The 17,138-nt window shown below is 46.6% G+C and overlaps 1 protein-coding gene across 6 annotated transcripts in view; it reads left to right on the plus strand.

The window, feature by feature from the left end:
- Positions 1–3,491: 3,491 nt before the first annotated feature.
- Positions 3,492–17,138, plus strand: part of DAAM2 (dishevelled associated activator of morphogenesis 2) — a 113,223-nt gene continuing 99,576 nt past the window's right edge. For 4 of the 6 annotated variants that reach the window (XM_030795785.1, XM_030795782.1, XM_030795783.1 and 1 more), the window contains exon 1: positions 3,492–3,741. The gene's annotated coding sequence lies outside the window, so the exon portion shown is untranslated. Of the gene's footprint in view, positions 3,742–4,309; positions 4,457–17,138 lie in introns of those variants that run through there. The other 2 variants (XM_030795787.1, XM_030795786.1) reach the window with 2 other exon arrangements.

Here is a 17,138-nt window from a genome sequence, read left to right on the forward strand (position 1 = left end):
AAAAAAAAAAAAAAAAGATTAGCAAGGCCTAGTGGCATGCACCTGCAGTCCCAGCTACTGGGAAGGCTGAGGTGGGAAAATCCCTTGAGCCCAGTAGTTCGAGGCTGTAGTGAGCTATCATCGTGCCACTGCACTCCAGCCTGGGTGACAGAGAGAGACCCTGCCTCCAAAACACTTGGACAAGGATGGAGAGACTCCTCACTCCCGGACCTAGAATGCTTGCTCCTCAGCCGCACTTCCCCTGTTTCTGTCCTCGTCATGTCCCCAACCTGCCACCTCTGAGTCTCTGGCCCTATCTTTTTTTTGTGTTTTTATTTATTTATTTTTTGAGATGGAGTCTCTCTCTGTCACCCAGGCTGGAGTGCAGAGGTGTGATCTCGGCTCACTGCAACCTCTGCCTCCTGGGCTCAAGTGATTCTCCTGCCTCAGCCTCCCCAGTAGCTGCGATTATAGGCACGTGCTACCATGCCTGGCTAATTTTTGTATTGTTATTATTATTTTTTAGTAGAGATGGGGTTTCACCATGTCAGCTAGGCTGGTCTCGAACTCCTGACCTCAAGTGATGTGCCCACCTCAGCCTCCCAAAGTGCTGAGATTACAGGAGTGAGCCATGATGCCCGGCCTGGTTTGTTTTTGAGACAGGGTCTCACTCTGTCACCCTGGCTAGAGTGCAGTGGCCTGACCACGGCTCACTGCAACCTCTGCCTGGCCCTATCTTTAATTCTCTGACTCCCTCTTTTATCCAATCTCATCTTTAATTTTATCCTTTCTCTCACTTTGCCTGAAATGAAGTTACCCAGTATCAATTTCATAGACAGGTTCTCATAGATACTGCTCATGCCTGTAATCCCAGCACTTTGGAGGCCAAGGCAGGCAGATCACCAGGTCAAGAGATCAAGACCATCCTGGCCAACATGGTGAAACCTTGTCTCCACTAAAAATACAAATATTAGCTGGGTGTGTTGATGCGCGCCTGTAGTTCTAGCTACTCGGGAGGCTGAGGCAGGAGAATCGCTTGAACCCAGGAGGTGGAGGTTGCAGTGTGCTGAGATGGCGCCACTGCACTGCAGCTAGGTGACAGAGCGAGACTCTGTCTCGAAAAACAAAAACAACAAAAAAAGAAAATTAAAAGAAGAATTATGTTAAAGTGCAAGGCATCATGCAAAAATTATTATCATATCTGTAAGCCAATGCTCAGTAATGATCCAGTATTATATTTAGGTGGATTGATAAAAGTATAGTAGGTAAGATTATATTTGCCTATAAAGAATAGAAAACTCAGTTATATAACTTAAACACATAGGGGTTTATTTTTCTCACTTAACAAAAAGAGGAAGGTATAGCCACTTACGGATGGTATCCACGGCCTTGGCTCCTTTTAGCTTCTTGGCTCCTTTTAGCTTCCTGCTCCACCACCCTTAAGAGAGTAGCTTTTGTTCTCAAGGTAGCAAGATGGATACTGCATCTCCAGGCATCATATAAATGCTCCAGGAGAGAAGAAATAGGGAAGGAGGATTAGGGAATGTCAAGGGGAATGTTATATGAATCTGACCTTCTCTTTTATTATTATTATTATTATTTTTGAGACGGAGTCTTGCTCTGTCACCCAGGCTGGAGTGCAGTGGTGCAATCTCTACCTCCCTGGTTCATGCCATTCTCCTGCCTCAGCCTCCGAAGTAGCTGGGACTACAGGTGCCAGCCACCACGCCTGGCTAATTTTTTTGTATTTTTTAGTAGAGACGGGGTTTCACTGTGTTAGCCAGGATGGTCTCGATCTCCTGACCTCGTGATCCGCCCGCCTCGGCCTCCCAAAGTGCTGGGAATACAGGCGTGAGCCACCATGCCTGGCCAAATCTGACCTTCTCTTAAAGAGAGTTTGTGGAAGGCATCCTCTGTCTTCTGCATTACAATCTCACTGGTCAGAACTGGGTCTCAGAGCAATTGCGAGCTACCAGGGAGTCTGGGATGGCGAATATTGTAGATTTACAGCTTCTTTAGTTGAGAAAGGCAAGGGAGAACGGGTTCGTCAATGGCTTCTGGAAACCTATTTGCAGGGTCTGCTGAAGAACAGAGCTCACCTTGCCAGTGGAGCCTTGATAAGAGAGAGGGAACGGAAGGAGGTAAAAGTGGGGTGTGATGCCAGGGAGAGCAATCCCACAGTGACCAAACAGCAGCTGCCTGCTGCAGGGCCCTCGGTGGCTTGGGTCAAAACAGCGTGGCCTCTACCGGGAGGCCCAACCCCAAGACTTGGCTCCTTCTGGCAATCAGCTCTAACCAGCTGCTGCCAAAGAGGTAAACACATTCCAAGTCCTTGAGTCCCTGCTGCACTGCAACTGTGGTTAAAACACACCCCCGCCTCTACCAGTTTGGGCTAATGGAAAGTTCACTATAGTTGTGTTTTAATGATGATTTGCAGTTATCCGTGCCCCCTGCCATTCATGGCGAGATGAATACCTAAACACTTAACGTTGTCTAACCATATAAGTATTTTGCATCTCACGTGTATCATTTTAAGTTCATTACATTCTCCAGTCCTTGGGAACCATGAAGGATAACACACTACATTCTCTCTCTTTTTTTTTTTCCTCTGGAAGATCATGCGTTACATTCTCTTTTTTTCTCTGGAAGGGTGGCCCTTAAACCAAGCCATTTCCCTAAGCCCCTTTGGCTAGGTGGAGAAACAGACAACCACAAACCCAGAACAACCACTGAACACCCCGAAAACTCTATACAGGTCATCACCCAGTGGGGGCACCATTTGCTTGCAGAGGGAGCTGGGGGAAATAGGAAACAGAGAAGATCAAATACTCCCCATGAGGCTGTTGCCAATCCCAGAGAGGACAATTGCTCTTGACCGAAGCAATCGCTAGTTCAGTCAAGTAGACAGACCACAATCGCATTAAAAAAAAAGAAAGAAAAAAAAAAACAACTAAAAGCAAATTTTAAAAGTATGAATAAGAGCTATTGTAAACTGCTCAAACTATGCATATAAGCAATGAAGTAAGATGAATTGACTGGCACTGAGTTGGAAAAGCTATACAGAGGCAGGGAGTGTGGAACATAATTTAATAAAAATAAACTTAAAAAATATATATATACACTCCCAAAAAAGAAATGGAAAAGTTGTTAGGGTGTGGACCAGGGCTCCTAATTAGCTGTTCTGTTGTGCCTGATTTCGCTCCCGTCTTGCCCAGCACCCCTTGGGACACATTGTCCAGTGCAGGGACACTTTGGGAAGGGACAGGGGATTCCTTGGCCTCCACCTCCGAGCCGGCCTCAGACCAGGCCTTTTGCCCGTAGCCCAGAGGAGGAGCCGGGGAGAAACCCGCCGCCCAGGTGGCCACTTTTGCCTCCTTGACCCTTCCATGTTTCCAAAACAGAAGGGGCCCTGAGAAGGCTCCCTGCCAAAGTGGGGAACAGCTACCCTCATTGTACGCCTCGCCCTGCCGGCGGCGCCCTCCCCTCCGCCTCCGTTCGGTCTGAAAGTGTGAAAATTACAAATCCCAAGAAACTGCAATCAGAACTCTACCTAGGGAAAATTCAGAGTATCCTTGCCATAAATATCCCGCTCCAAGACGCCTGACGTCAGAGCGGGGCGGGCGGACGGGCGCGAGGCCGGGCCTGGAGGGGCGGCATCCGCGGCTTCCCGGGAATAGCGCGGAGCACGCAGGAGCGAGCGGAGCGCAGGCGGCGGCGCCGGACCTCGGGCTGCGGGAGCGCGGGCGCCCTGGGGTCCTCGGAGTAAGTGCGGCCGGTCCTGGCGCTCCCCGTCTTGGGGCCGGGGCCGCGGGGAGCCCTGTCCGCTGGGCTCCCACACTTCTCTCCCCTCTGCTTTCTTTAGCGTGCCCCGCGGGGCTTGGGGAGGCAGCGGCTCCGCAGGCTGGCGGTTTTGTTTCTCCGAAGTGTTTGCAGGAGCCGCCGACCCCGGAGTGGGCTCCCAGGGCCTGTGTGTGTGTGTGTGTGTGTGTGTGTGTGTGTGTGTGTGTGTGTGTGTGTGTTGTGTGTGTGTGTGTGATTGCGTGTGTCTGTACTGGCACATCTGGACATAGGAAATGTCTTTGGAAAACTTTTTAAAAATGTTTTCTTGCGGCTGTGAAACCTGACTCCTGGTTGTCACAAGTGGACAAACACAGAAGATACCCCTGCAAAACTGACAACTTTTTGGTGGTGGCTTTTCCGGGTTCGGCTTGAACATTCACTTGGCTGGGCTGAAGTCTTCACAAGCCCCCAGCTCCCACTTGCAGGCCTGGCCTCTGGCCAGCGGGCAGGGCAGCCGTGAGGTTCTTGTTCTCAGTGGCAGTGGGACCCTGGGCGGGGGAAGGAGCATCTCAGGAATGGGGTCCCCGGACTCTGGGGCTCTCAGCACCTGCGGTCGCAAACCAACCTCATGCCCTGACCTTACCAGGCGTCGGGACTCTGACTTAACCAGGGAAAGAGGGACTTGGTCTGGTGGCAGGTAATTTTGTGAAGAGCATGAGAAGGAAGAGGGGGAGGTGGTGGTGATGGCCAGGACGCTGTGGCCCTGTGTCCAGCCGTAGCTTGGGAGTGGGATGGATGGTTCTGCCACATGGCCACGGTGAGGTACGTGCCAGGTTCTCTGGGAGTGCCGCGTGTGGTGCCCCAAACAAGATGCAAGCTCCTAACATAAAGAGACGTGTCTGAGTTGTGGGGTGGAGGAAGGGGGGCGGTGGGGGAGAGGGAGAGAGATTTTTATCAAAATTGAACACAGATTGCTGAGGTCTGGGCTTGATTTAACTCTTCTCTCTCTGCCTCGGCCACTTCTCCACAGTTTTGGAGTGGATTTGGAACGTTTCTCGGAGGGTTAGAGGAAAATCACACCTCTCCGGAAAAGAGTCCTCTTAGGTTTTCCTTGATGCCCATGTGGGAATGAAAGCAGCTTCCCATCTTTAAAAAGTTCAAAGTCTTGTGTTTTCCCCCTTCTGAGTTTGGTGTTAGTTTCCTGAGTTTCTTTGCAAAGCCAGCTGAAGCGGGGGATGGATTTTCCCTAGGGCCTAGGGCGGAAAGTGTGCTCTACGGAGAGTAGGGGAAAAAAGTAGCAGTGGGCTGTATGGATCCATCAGCCCTGAGTAGCACAGTGCCAGGCACTGCCTGTCAATAGCTGGGTTCCACAAACGAGTGACCACAGACAGCCTGAATTTTCAGCTTTGAGCTAGCCAGGTCTCTGGTTTTGTATTTTGCAATAGAGCCAACCTACAATGTTTGGGTGGGAGGAAGATTACTGGACTCTCCCTATGTCCTAGAAAAATGAGAGAATGAAGGGACAGGGAGGAAATCTGGATGTAAAAACAGACCCACAGGAAGTTAAGATTCAGGAAGGATTTTAGAAATTATATAAATTGACCCCCAGGGAAGCCCCATAAAAGATGGAGCAGGCAGCAATGTCAGAAACAGACTCATTCAACTTCAGGAGTACGTTGTCAACTGAAGTGTAATGAAGAGGAGGAAATCATCTCGTAGACAATGTAAACAAGGGTGCACGTAAACAGGAGTCACTGGTCCCCATGAGATGCACGTGCCTGCATGTATTTACGCATACATGACTGTGTGGTGATGGCCATGGCCTTAGGCATGAGAGGATAAATGGTCTATTTCTTCATCTGTGCTGGGAACTCCATCTAACCCCCATTTCTTCCTTTATGCAAACAACTGTGCTATTATTGTCTTGCTCCCTGGTAGTTGCAAACTCTGGCTCCTAACTCCCAGCTGAGTTTTCAGAGCTTTTCCTCCAGCGCCTCGGATGCTGAGGGAATACTCGTGCCCCCATCAGGACAAAAGGAGGAGAGAACATTCTCCTGGGCATTAGAACTTAGAGACTCAGGGGCTCAAGAAGGCGGAGGCTGTGCAGGCAGGACCAATAGGAAGGCCTGTAAATGATTTTGCTTTTGGTGAGTGTGAAGGAAGTTGAAATACTACTGCTTGCTGTGAGAACATGTTCTCTCCCCAGTCTCCTTTCCCAACTGTCTCCAAAGTTTTTGATGCAAAACAGGTTAAACTCCCCATTACTAAATAGCTTTGGATCCAGGTGTAAAAAATGAAGATAAAGGGTAAGTACAGGCAGTAGAGAAGGCATAGAGATAACGAAAGATGAGGCTTTCTTATTTGATTTTAGTAGAGCCAATGGAAGTAACAAGTTTAAATGTTCTCATTCATTTCCATTATTTAAACATAGAAGACTACCCAGGGACAGAAGGGACCCCTCGGAGCAGGATTCCCAGAAATACTCTTATCCCAGCATATGACGCCTCAGGGACAGGTGCGGGGCAAGAAGTGGGCTTTCAACTCTTTCTACGTGTGGGGTTTCTGGGAGTGCTATGTGTGAGATCAGTGGAGTCCTGATGCTTCAGGGCTTGTACTAGGAGACATTTCACCATGGCTGGGGTGAATTCCCAGGCCATGGATGCCTAGGCTGACATTGAAGCCCTCTCATGGCTCATTCTATCAGTTCAATCTTCTGGCAGCTCTTTGGTCATCTTTGAGATTAGATTAATTAGATGGGATGCATTCCAAGACATCCTTGAAGATCCAGAGGGCAAACACAGCTGACAGAAAGAACAAGTTGAAGGATATCTTTGGCTTTGATAGCAGATGACCCTCTAGATCTCAACAGCCAGAGACTCTGTGTCAAGGATCCTGTGTCATTCAGTCCTGGACTTGAGAGGCAGCCCGACACAATGGAAAGAGTGCAGATTTCTGATCAGCTGCCTGGAGAGAGAGAACTGTGACCTATATACGAATTAGTAATGTGGGCTACATGACTTATTCCTTCTGAGCTTCAGCTTCCTCATCTGTAAAATAAGGATAGTATTTCCCTCCCCAGGTTATTATGAAAACAACATTTATGCACAAGAACTAAGAACAGAGCTCAGAATGTTGTAAGACCCTTAATAAAGGGAGTGCTGTATTTTTATTTTTCAGTTTTTCCGCCATCATGAGCCAGTATTGCTTGAAAAGAACCTCTCCCCAAATCTAGCTACACATTTTCCATGATTGAAGGCCAGTGGGTGGAGTTTCTAGGGCTCCGATCACCCTTACTTCCTTCCTGTAGAAAAGGTGACCAGTGAAGATTTTCCATGAGCATCCCTGGTCCATTATCCTGAGGGGTGGGAGGAGAAACCAGGGATCCTGGATGTCTGGCCTAGAAATCACTCTTGTGTTTGTGCTCTCTAGGGAGGGAGAAGGACAGAAGAGCAGGTTGTATAAGTCTGGTGGGGAGGGAAAGGTAGGGAGGTGGGGGCAGGGCAGGAGGGTCAAGGACCAGTTGAATCTTGAAGGACAAGCGTGAGGTCAGAGAGCGGGTAGGGAGCTACTCCTTGTCAAGGGTGCTCAGGTCAGAGTAATGGGGGAATCTGATGGGTTGTAAAGAATGAAAGCTTTAGTCATTGCAAACATCTTCAGTGGGTACGGGGTGGGAGGCTGCCCCCTGAACCCTGATTGATACATTATCCAAGGGAGTGACTACTCCAAAGGAACAAAGGAGCATCTGATGCTAGAGAGCAGCTGCAGGTCCTCTTGGCCCATCTCAAAGCTTGTAAGTTATCCTTCAAGTTGACATTTAAGACTTTGAAGATCACATTTGTTTTTGTTTTGTTCAAGCTCCCTCTTTAACCATGGCCTGGGATGACTTTTAAGCTTTTAAGAGGCTCAACCAGTGGCCAGCTTCTCTTGAGATGGCCCAGAGCGGGGGTCAGTGAATTCCTCACTCTTGGCAGCATCTATTTCTCCAACTCTCTCCACATTTTTTGGTTTGTTTTTTGTTTCATTATGAGGTTCTAAAACTGCACAGTCAAGATGCTGTGGGGGGAGGAAGTAAGTGCCTGTTCTTGGAACCTGTGCAGCATTATGCTAGCACTGGCCAAGACTTATCAGACTTTGGTTATTAATAGGTGTTATGGGTTTCTTTCTGGGTTCCCCCTCCAAAAAAAAAAGAAAACAAAGAACCTGTAAAAAAAATGAACTTTAGGCAGTTTGATATCTCTTTCAATCCTGGCCAAAGAGGAGCTGAATTATTTGTGGTACATCCTATGGTTCCAAGGAAGAGCTTTAGAATCAAGCAGACAGAGATTTGAGTTCTGGCACCACCAGGTCACAAGCTTGCTAACCTCTCTGAGTCTTCTTTATCTGTTAAATGAGAACAATAACTATTCTCATTCCCTAGGGTTGTTCTGAAAATGAAATGGAATAACATATGGGAAGAAGCTAGCAAACTGCTCAGTAAAATGTTAATGCCATTCCCCTCTCCAGTTCTAAGTTCATGAAAGTACATAGGTTTAGACATTTGTCCACAGGTCAAAGTAAATAAGCCACTTATTCAAGGATGAACAACTGTGCTCAGAGGTCAGATATCTCAGCCTGGAGATGGAGACCCTTTATACAAAAGTGGGGCACAGAACAGTGCTCCCCATGCCAGCCAAATGGCAGCCCCATGTGACCCTCTATTGGAATAAAGGAAAGGCCACTAGCTCACTCACCCATGAATTTGGGCTATTTAGTGAGCTCTCCATAGAGCTTGTTTAAAAAGCTCAAACACTGTCCTGAGAATCAAGGTCAAAACTGAGGACAGAAATCATTGAGGCAGTACCTAACATTAAAATCTAATAATGATGTCACAATGACAGCAGTACTTTATGTAATATTGTACCATTTGAAAGGTACATTGTCTCATTTAAACATCATTGACAATCGTATGAGATTGGTATTAACCACATTTCACAGCCCAAATTCTGAGGACTTAAAAAACTTACCATATTTCACACATTAAGTAAGCGGAATAAACAGAAAACAAACTATTCCCCAAGCAGTGGGTCTCAACCCTGGCTGCACATTAGAACCACCTGGGGGAGCTTGTAAAAGTATCAGTACTTGGGCCCACCCCAGATCAATTTAATTGGACTCCCTGGGAATGGAACCTAGGCATCCATAGTTCTGTAAGCTTCCCAGGTAATCTGAAGTCTAAGCTGAGAATCACCGGTCTAAGAGGAGTGAAAAGCACCAAAGTTAGGACCCAGGGTACCAGGCATGGGAAAAAGAAACAGCCAAGACTTTGCTAGGATTTAAGCCCTATGAGGGTGCGGACTTTGTATCCCTGTATCCCTGGAGCCTAGGACAGTGCCAGCTACAAGGTAAGTGCTCAATAAGCATTGGGTAGATGAACAAATGAACAAGATACCGTAGATTAGAAGTTGTCAATTTCAACAGTGAAACCCAGCTTGTCATCTTGTTTTATAGATAAAGTTTTATTGGAACACAGCCATGTCTGTTCATTTGTGCTTTGCCTATGGCTGCTTTTGTGCTGCAATGGCAGAGTCGAGTAGATGGGACAGAGACTGCGTGGCCTACAAAGCTGAAAACATTTCCCATCTAGCATTTCACAGAAAAGGTTTGCTGGCTCCCGCTCTGGATCCCAGACATGAACAGAGCAAGTATAGTAGCTTAGGGAAGGTCATTACTGCATGGTCGTTAAGAATATGGGTTCTAGAATTAGATAAACCTATGTGTGATTCCTGGAACACTTACCTATTAAAAGAGCTTGCAAATTATTTCACCTTTCTGATTCTCAGTTTTCTCATCTGAAAAGTGGGGATGATAATAAAATACCTCCCTCATAGGATGACTGTGAGGGTTGTCAGCCCCTGGCGGAGAGTAACATTAGCTATAGCTATGGTGGTTGCTGTAGTTACTAGCAATTAGCCACATAGAGAACTAATTAGACAAAAGTCAAAATCTAAATCCAATATCACAAGGTAGATCAAGGGATGAGGTAGGAAAAAATAAGCAGTCAGTAAGCTTGTGTGAAGAAAGACTAATGTGAGATTTCTGAGATAAAACGTGTCTTTTTAAGACAACACAGATCAGGCCCCAGGAGGTGTGAGTGAGGTGCTTTTGTATGACCAGTTGCTGTGTCGACCAGCAATCCCCATCAGTCCTCAAGGGTTAACTTAAGTTTTATTGCACCAAATCTAGTCTCAAGAACAGTGCACGTGTATACATAGTTGTTTTTACCTGGAAGTCCTTGCCTCAATCCTGGTCTTCCTGATCTACTCAGCCTCCAAGGCCTGCTCAGGTGTCCCTTTTTTTTTCTCAAATTCCCTCTGCAAGGCTCATTCCAACCCCCTTTTCCTCCTTATTCCCATGAACCTGGCACACAACTCTGTTATCACATTGAACACATTGCATTACCGTTGAGGAAGGACCAAGTCTTCTTCATGCTTTCTACATGTTTGCAGCTCATAAAAGTCAAATTGCGTTATAGAATCAATGCCTGGAAGCCAAACCGTGTCAATTAGGCCCTTAATCCAAGGCAATCATGTCTGAGTTTGAGGAATGAGTAGGACTTGCCCAGGTGGGATGGGCTTGCAAGAGCTAATCTCCATAACCAGAGGGACACGAGCTACCCAGTTTATCGACTATGTGGATGCTTTGTGTCCTCATCTCCCCATCCTTTGGTGGCTCCTGCCCTCCGGAACACTTTTAGGGGGTAGCCACGGACAGGGAAAGATGGAAGAAACTTAAAACCAACTCTTTGATTTCTTGTCAGCAGATGTGGTGAAAAGTCGGGTTTTGGCTTCTTTAGGCTTTTCATGAATATGTGCCAAGATAATTGGGAATTGGTTTGGTATGTGCCAAGAGAATTGGGATTTGGCTGTTTCGTTAGTGCCGTAATAGAAATATGGCCACAAATAACAGCAAACAAATAATGCACAGTTTTGCTGTTTGACTACAGAATGTGTTGCATAATTTTTATAGGCTTTAGTGGCAGACTTATTTTGGTGGCAGATATGTATCGTATGTGGAATAATGCAAAAATGAAGTTCTATTCTGATGGTGAAGGGGAGGGCACAGAAAACTCTTCACCTTGAGTTAAATATTTCTTTTAATCATCCCCAAATGAACGACTGGGAGCTGCCTCCTAAGAGGGGCAGGAGGAGAGGAAATGAAATACTATTTATCTATATGCTTCACTATGCACATGACACTAGGCAGCTCATTTTTAAAAATATATTCTTCATTTGATTTTTCCATATTATAAAGGTAATTCTTTCTTGCTTAAGCAAGTGAATTAATACCATGCAAAGATACATAAAGACAAGTAGAAATGTATTCACCCCCCTCTACACCCTGGTAATTAACGTTAATAGCCTAGTAATATATCCTGCTGTAACTTCATTTGTCCATACAAATACCTACTGGTATATACAGGATGGAGGTCTTTTGCCTGAGTATTTTTCACTGAAAGGGAATCTCATAGTACATGTTACTCCGTAGCATACTTTTCTTTCCCTTGACCATATGTCAAGGTCATCCCTACACTGGATGTAACTAATTTTTATTTTTTCTGACGTCTTTATGCCTAGACTTACACAGCTTTACATATTTGGGATCACATTGTTCCCGGTGAGGTGTTCATTTTGTCATCAGTCAGCTAGTAAGTGTGGTTTCATTCTGGATGATCACTGGTTTGGGTCCCTAAGCTGCTAGATCAAGCATCATCCATCACCCAGGCAAGCTTTGCTTTGGCTCTCAGGCTGCGTGATGGATATACACAGCCTGCTGACCACGCTGGGGTGTGACTACCTGGTGTGCGTGGCCTCCTTGTGTCTCCTGGGCCTGGGGTAGCTATCAAGCATCAGGCCCCTGTGACTGCCCTTCCTGCTCATCAGAGTTAGGCTTACCTCCTTGGACCTCCTTAATTACTGAATATGCAGGAAACATAGCAGGCTGATCAATGAGATTGGAGAACAGTTTTGATGGAGCAAATCAGGCAGCATAGTATAGTGGCCAAGCATGTGGGCCCTGCACTCAACTTGCCTGGCTGGGTCCACATCCCTGTGTAGTGGACACTGGGCTGTGCTCTCTGACCCCCTTGAGGACTGAGTCCCCAACTGCAGGGAGTGCTGGACATGGTTAGCCTTTTTGGAACAGCCCCTGCTAAAGAGACTTGCTGTGTCAGGCACTCTTGCCCATGCTCCTCTCCTGGGTCACCCTGAAACCAATGATGGTGGGGAGCTGTGCCTACCTGGCCCCTCTGCCGCAATGTGGGACAATTCTAAAGGGCGTGCCAGCTTCAGGGCTCCCTGTGGGTTTGGCGGAGGCCTTAGCTGAGGCTGCATCCCAGCTCCATTTCTCCGTCTGCCCAGTGCTGCCTCCAACTAGCCCTCCTGCCTGGAGGACTTGACTCGAGGAGCCCTTCCTAACAAGCCTGCTGCCCACTGTGCTCCATCCCAGAGTCTGCCTCCCAAGGAGAAACCCTACCTACTTTGCCATTTAATAACTTGCCCAACAAGTTATGAACCTTGTCTGGGCTTCAGTTTTCTTATCTGTCAAATGAAGATAATAACATTTCCTTCCTCATGGGGTTGTTGAGACAATTAAATGGGAAGATGCATGTTAAGTCCCTGGCACAGCACCTGGAAAAATGCTACAAGTTTTAGCAATTTTATATGAAATTGTTTTAGAGGAGTCCATTATTTTCTAGGTAATTGTTGGTAGCTATGTCAGGATATGAAAAAGTACATCTTCCCCCCTGTGCTTTGTGTGGTTTTTAGGTGACTCTCAACTGATTTCTCTACAAATAGACTTGTATCAAAACTGGGCAGACCGAGTGACTGTCTTGACTTTTATTGGCAAATTTGCTTTTGTTCCCCAACCCCATGCTAATCTGAGGGTCGTGGATGTATCTGGGTGGAAGCATAATGAGATGGCCTTGTTGCCGACCTGCCTGGAGACAAATGGCTGGACAAGTTGACCTTTGGGAATTCCTCTCTACCTTACCTGTGCTTCTGCAGTATGAAGGGGGTGGTCCCAAGGGACCCTGCTGGCCCACTGGGAGCTGCCATCCTGCCTGCGTGCTTATTCATGTCATGCCTGCATGGCTGTCTGCCAAATCTGATTCCTCCCGATGGGTGTTTGTTTCTTGCTCCTTTGTCCCAAGCACAGGCGGTCTTTGGTGCTGTGCTTTGAACATTCCGCCTTTCAGGTTATGTACACCCGTTGTCCATCCTGAATGCCAAAGCAAAGCTTGCCTGTGTGATGAATGCTTGATCTGCCAGACTCTGGGATCCAGACTCACAGCTCATGTCTGACCACATTCCTGGGGGGTCAGTGTCAACACTCCCTTCCTTGTTTCCTCCCAGACACCACAGCCCCCTGCCTCCAAGTTCCCTTGACCAGGGCAGGGAGGGGAGAAAGTAATTCCAGGTCAGTGGGGAGATACGTCAATATTTTCACAGTGCCAGAGGCAGCCCCGAAGTTATTTTGAAACAAATTCAGAGTTTCTGTGGACTTTGGGCTGCAGAAGGATCCGGCCATTATAACTCTCTATTTCTTTTGTAATCTCTGTCAGTGTATTAATCAGACTGTTCCCCACCAGGAAGCATTGCACTAGCAGCTGCCCAGAGATAGAGTTAGGAACTGCTCGGCCCTTCCAAGACACAAAGTCAGTAAGTTACCATCCTCGCTGCCCTGAACAGAGGTAATGTTATTGATGTCTGTGGCTGCCTAAATGGAAGCTGAGGCTGACAGCTGATAAACAGACCAGGTTTCTCAACTGTTAGAGGCAGCATAAGGCTGTTTTTCAGAGCACAGGCCCTGGATTCAGATGGCCTGGATTCTGATTCTGGCTCCACTTCTTGCTAGCTGTGTGACCTTGCACAAGTTACTTTATCTCTCTGTGCCTCAGTTTCCTCATCTGCAAAGCAGATTGTTTTGGAGGTAAAGTTAATACATTACTTGGTTAGAAAAAAGAAAAGTCCTTGACATCATGTCTGGCCCATAGTAAGCCCTGAGAAATGTTAGTGAGGATGAAGATGATGATGGTGGTGGTGGTGGTGAAGATAGTAGAGAACAGAGACCGCATCTCGTTAGCTGTTTCCCCAGCATCCTGCATAGTGTCTGGCACAGAGTTAGGGCTCAACAAACATTTATTAAATAATACATCCCAGTGCCTTTTGCTGTCTACTGCCTACCTAGTCCACTCAACTCTCTACCAAAGAAAGAAATATACTCTCCATTAAAAATTTTTATTTTGTCTTTTTATTGAAGCCCAACATAAATCAGAAAAAATACACAATTTTTGAGGCTGTAGCTCAATATATTTCCATAAACTGAACATCCACCACCCCAGCCCTGCCCAAGAAGCCCCCTCGTGCACCTCTCTGGTTACTACCCTTCCATGATCCTGACTTCTAGCACTATAGATTAATTTGGCCTTTTCCTGCACTTCATATAAATGGAATCATAGGGTGCTTATTTGTGTCAGCTTCATTTGCTCAGCATATTGTTGTGTAGATCATTCATTCTCATTGTTGTGTAGTAGTCCATTATGTGAATATAACACACTTTACTTTTTCCATTTTTCTGTCGATGGGCATTTGGGTGGTGTCAAGTCTGGGGCTGTTGCGAGTAGCCTTGCTGTGAACATTTGTGCACTTTTAGGTGAACACATGAATGCATTTCTTTTGGTATGTTCCTGGGAGTAGAATTGCGAGAGCATTCAGCATGCATATGTCCAGCTTTAGGAGGTATGGCCAAAGTTTTATAAAGGAGTTGTGCCATGTTTTGCATATTCTTGACAGATGAAGAAGCTGTTCCAACTCAATAGTGCAGAGGGTTGACAGTGATATACGGGGGTTCCTGGGACGTTCACAGTTCCCAGGCTCTTTCTAGCTGAGAGTTCACATGTTCTAGAAAGTCTGCTGGGGTAGGTAGTACTCTAAGAAGCAGGCACTGTGTCAGGGGTTTTCACTTACACTGTTTCACCAAATCCTCACAGCAATCCCATGAGATGGGGCGTGGGGGTATCACTCCCTTTTCACAGATGAGGAGACTGAGGCTCAGATGAGGAAACGAGTGATGTTAGAAGCAGAAACTGTCAGGGTCAGGATATAAAACAGGGATGCCTGAATCTGAAGCTCATGCATACTGGATCCCATGGTGACTCACTTGAGCCTCAGTGCTAACACTGGAAGGAAACACAGACACAGACTTGGGTGCTGTCCCCCTAGAACCTGTGCAGGCTGTGGGGTGGGGTCTGTGAGGAGAAGTCCTGTAAAGAGGAGCAGACATAAGCAACTCAGTGACCTTGGGAAGCCAAATTGTTTTCCTGCCCAGGGGCTGCTGGAGAGTCATGAATTTCCTGGAAGGCAAAGGCGACCATATAATTTACTTTCTAAACCAGGACTCTCAACAGTGAAAGGGGCATTAACTGGATGGGACACTGGAGGGAATAGTAACAGACTGAGACTGCCCTGGGCAGCCTGGGACAATGCTCACCTTCTGGAAGTCTGTGTGGGCATTGCTGTCCTGGTCAGTGGGGCTGTGTGGGTTATTTTTAACTCTTTCAGAGCACTGTCTGTCTGGAGTTTGGCCTGATGTGGCATCCTCCCCAGCCTCCTCTGTTTATGGGAAGAGTCTGGCAGAGCCTGGCTGTTTTCTTCCCCTTTCCACACCATTTCCTGTTCAAATGGGGCTCTGACAAGGTGAGCTTCTTTTCTCACATTCAGTTGCTATTGAGACTCTTCTGTCAACAGATTTGATACTCCTAGAAGGCTAGGACTGTGCCTAAGTCACTGCAGTGTTTACAGTGTCTGGTGGCAGACACAGAGTTAGCGCTCAGGGGATACTTATTGACTGTATCTATCAATTATCCATGTGTGTATTCGTTTACTGAGTCACTCGCTCACTCATTCATTCACAGTCCATAAACAAGAACTTGGTTTAGATTCTTTCCTTTTTTTCTGAGCTGATGCCTATTCCACTGGTCCAGAAAGAGAGATCACTTCTCTCTCTCTCTGTGTGTGTGTGTATGCATGCATGCGCACATACACATACAAAGGACAAAGAATAAAAGGGATCAACTTAATTAGTAACAAAAGATGTGGTATCATGGGACTTGGTGTCAGGACTTCGGTTTGAATTCCAGCCTTCCACTACTTAGCTGCACCGCCTTCGATGAGCTTCTGAGCATTTCCGAGCCTCAGTTTTAGTCATGTGTGAAATGGAAATGACAGTAATACTGGTGGTACCAGACTGAAGTGAGCTGGAATGGTGTAAAGTGTATGAAAAGTGCCTGGCACACTGCAAAGTGCTGTGTAAGTCTTATTTGTTAATGCTTGTGGTCATTCAGCAAATATCTGGGAAGCTGCCTGGTATGAGACACTGTGTGCTGAGTCAGGTGTTGTGGAGTGAAGTCTGGTGAGCAAAATTCCCATGCACCTCCAGAGCTCCAGTCTGTTAAAGTGAGGTGACCGCATATGAGGCAAACCCCTGTGACTGGGAATTTTTATTAATAAGAAAGGAATCAGCAAATTCCTCCAAGGCCTTAAGGATTTGATGTGGGTTTCCAAGATAAGGATGCAAAGGATAATTAATTTCTTATTAAGCCCACAGCTGCATTTTCACCAGAACAACAGCAAGAAGCATCTAAGGGCTTGTGTGTTTCCAGAAGTTTTGGTATAGCGTGGTGATTTCTAGTGCAGATTCCGGGAGTCAAACTAGTGGGACCCAAATTCAAATTTCACCACTTGCTAGGAGTGTAGTCTTGGAAACCGAGCCTCAGTTTCCTCATCTGTAAAATGGTGATGGTAATGATACCTACTCCCAAATGAGGATAAAATTAATATATGTAAAATACTTAGAACGGTGCCTGGAACATAGTATGTACTCCATAAATATTATTATTTGCCACGTAGTTTTCTTTCCATTGGAATGCTAGGTATTATACTATATGGTGTTACTGCAACACATGGATGAGGAAAGATCATTTTGAGTTGGGGGAAGTTAGGGAAGGTTTCATGGGAAAGAAGTATCCTAAGGTACTTTTTTTTTTTTTTTTGAGACAGAGTCTTGCTCTGTTGCCCAGGCTGGAGTACAGTGGCGTGATCTCAGGTCACTGCAACCTCCGCCTCCTGGGTTCAAGTGATTTCCCTGCCTCAGCCTCTAGAGTAGCTGAGACTACAGGCACCCACCGCCACACCTGGCTAATTTTTTGTATTTTAGTAGAGATGGGGTTTCACCATGTTGGCCAGGATGGTCTCCATCTCCTGACCTCGTGATCCACCCGCCTCAGCCTCCCAAAATGCTGGGATTACAGGAGTGAGCCACCACGCCCGGCCCCTAAGGTA

Source organism: Nomascus leucogenys, chromosome 17, assembly GCF_006542625.1.
Source record: "Nomascus leucogenys isolate Asia chromosome 17, Asia_NLE_v1, whole genome shotgun sequence".
In the NCBI taxonomy this organism is placed as follows: domain Eukaryota; kingdom Metazoa; phylum Chordata; class Mammalia; order Primates; family Hylobatidae; genus Nomascus; species Nomascus leucogenys.